The 2631-nt window shown below is 34.5% G+C and overlaps 2 protein-coding genes across 3 annotated transcripts in view; both read left to right on the top strand.

The window, feature by feature from the left end:
• LOC107698960 (gastrula zinc finger protein XlCGF67.1-like) overlaps window positions 1–380 on the top strand; it is a 2550-nt gene extending 2170 nt beyond the window's left edge. The window contains exon 2 of the mRNA XM_016500102.1: window positions 249–380. The gene's annotated coding sequence lies outside the window, so the exon portion shown is untranslated. The remainder of the gene's footprint in view (window positions 1–248) is intronic.
• The window catches only part of LOC107698966 (zinc finger protein 501-like), a 17567-nt gene that overhangs the window by 10605 nt on the left and 4331 nt on the right, over window positions 1–2631 (top strand). Inside the window, exon 1 of one of the 2 annotated variants that reach the window (XM_016500110.1) lies at window positions 1171–1268. The exons of the other annotated variant lie outside the window; for it this stretch is intronic. The gene's annotated coding sequence lies outside the window, so the exon portion shown is untranslated. Of the gene's footprint in view, window positions 1–1170; window positions 1269–2631 lie in introns of those variants that run through there. 2 annotated transcript variants of the gene reach the window in all.

Below are 2631 nucleotides of genomic sequence, written 5' to 3'. Positions count from 1 at the left end.
CATAATCTGTGTTATATGCAACTGCATTATTTGTAACTGAATTGGGCAAATGTCCAATGAAATTGTTTCTTTGTAATCAATATTTGCTGCTTTGGTGTACCTTGTAGAGCGTCTTTGAGCTTGGGAAAGGCGCTATATAAATTAAACATATTATTATTATTATTATTATTATTATTATTAAGAGTTTTAAACAGTCAGGAGCCCTAAAAGACCATGAGAGAATCCACACTGGAGAGAAACCGTTCCAGTGCCTTCCGTGTGGCAGGAGATTCACTCACTCCAAAATGGCACAGATGCACAGAAAGAAGCATTGTCCAAAATTAAAGTCAATATGACTGGAGAAACAAGAGCTTAAGAGCTCAACAGTTCACGAGTGCTGAGTTATTGCCCGCAAATGGCTGCAATATAACAAAGAGTGAAAAATTTAAGGGGGTCTGAATACTTTCCGTACCCACTGTACATAATCTGTAGTAAAGTTACAATTCTTCATTAGAATTAAATTGTTTCTTAGCATTCACTGCTGCTGCTGAAACAATATGAACAACATGAGGTCCAGTTTCTGTTGAAATGGACTTTTATTAAAGCAAATATTCTACTGTGAGCGCTGCACCCGAGTCATCCTTACGTGCACATTTGAAGTTCACCGGCTTTATATCAGTGCAACCCTGAACTATATTCAGAAATGTTTTCCTTTTTTTTTTTTCTTCTTGTCACCTACTGTCACTTTTCAGTGAATTTACTAAAAAACATCACTAGAGTAACAACACAGGGCAGCCTACAGTAATAATCAAACGGGGGAGACTATTCTAACTGCAATCATTTCTGATCTAGAAACTGATTAATCATTTGATGTAATTTTCTCTGACATGTTCATTCAGCTCATTGCAGTTTAGGCTGGTTTTTAACAACGCCATTGATTTAAGAGCTGTCAAAAAAAGTAAAACAGAACTTGTTTCGAAATGCTGTGCTTTATATCTGTAAAAAATGCGACTTGTAGCCTAGTTTTGGGGAAATAAAAGGTGTTACTAACATCATTTAAGGAAACATTTTTAATTGAGTTTAGTAATAGCAAAGGGGTTTTGGTGGTTCAAAAGCGTCATCTGCGCATGCGCACTAATAACGGGGTCCACTGGAAAGCTCTTCCACCTTCAGTCCAGCAGGTGGCGGTAATTCATCTTAAACTTCTTTGCTCTCCGCCAATAACAATAGAAGAAGAAGAAGAACCATAACAACGCGAACTCTTCAGTCCTCTGGTCTTGTTCTGTTTGGTAAGTGCTGGTTTTAGATCAGTTTAATCATTGTTCTCATAATTTAGGCATTGTGAGTAATTTTAACGTCTAGCAGTTGTCTCTCTGTAGGTAAAATGCCAGAAGGTATTTGGTGGCGTTTAAAGATTTAGTGTCTAGTTTAGCGGATTCACTCCGTATTTAAATTGCAATCAACTACACGCCTCTATTTGGATATTTTTGACAATTTTAACCTTAATGCTGTAAACTACCCATACAAACATCCCTTATATTAACTTTCCTTCCTACTATGCTGATTAGATGGATACCTAGCATTAGCTAGAAGATTAAGCTAATTTACCAGCAAATCCGTTTTTACTGGCTTATTTAATAAAATATACATATAAAATCAAATATGAATTTAGTTGGGTCCAAACCTGTTTACATGCAGTTTTCACTCCTGAAACTTTGCAGTTGCTCATGAAAAATAAGACTTTAATTCAAATAGTGAATAGATTGTAGGCTGTAAATTAACATGATTTTAGTGTGTACTGTATTAAATTTTTCAATGTAATTACACATTATGCCGATTAATTCATCTAATTAATGTATTAATATAAAATTAATTAGATTAGTTAATTGGGAATATAATAAAACCTTGCAAAAAAAACCTAAAAGTAGGTTTAGAAAGAAATATGTTGATTCAACATACAAAAACACAATACTGACATATGAAATGATTTTTAAAAAGAAAGAAACGATACTCCAAATATAAAACTAAAAGCACCAATAGGTGGCAACAAATCGTTGTCTATATGAGTGAGTCATTCATTCAACCGATTCGTTCAAACAGGTGATTCATTTAGAAACTAAGCAAATGATTTACAGTGTCCCAATGTGCCTGCTTATACTACACCCTTAAAGTATGTACTCTTTTGATGAAGAAATAGTACACACTTTTGAGTGTGTGTTTGAAGAGTAGACAAGCTTTCGCCAAAGCTCAATGGATTGTGGGTAATATTAGCCATTAGAGTGTGCATGGATCCAGACTTCAAAAATCTACCTGAAATAGTAGACCATCTAGGGACTTTTTGCATGTTCTTTTCAACGTACTATGCTTTGGGACACACTTATTCTAATCTCACATACTATTTAGGATGGATAGTATGCACATTGGGACGCAGGGACTGTTGTTATGGTTGGCTCACTGAATCATTGATTCATTTGATTCGTTCAAAATTCATTCAGTAAGGAAACACCGCAGTGTGTTAATCAGGGTTTTATAGGTAACATTTTTGTCAGTGAAATTGTACAAAAACAGACAATATTGTGTCTAAAATGTAACACAATATTAACTTATTGTCTGTTGAACTGTTGTATAAAATCAACATCACATTTGTAATCT

Source organism: Sinocyclocheilus anshuiensis, unplaced genomic scaffold (assembly GCF_001515605.1).
Source record: "Sinocyclocheilus anshuiensis isolate Anshui unplaced genomic scaffold, SAMN03320099.WGS_v1.1 scaffold270, whole genome shotgun sequence".
NCBI classification, from domain to species: Eukaryota; Metazoa; Chordata; class Actinopteri; order Cypriniformes; family Cyprinidae; genus Sinocyclocheilus; species Sinocyclocheilus anshuiensis.
Note: the sequence above shows the minus strand (reverse complement) of the source record. Positions and strands in the feature narration are given on the sequence as shown.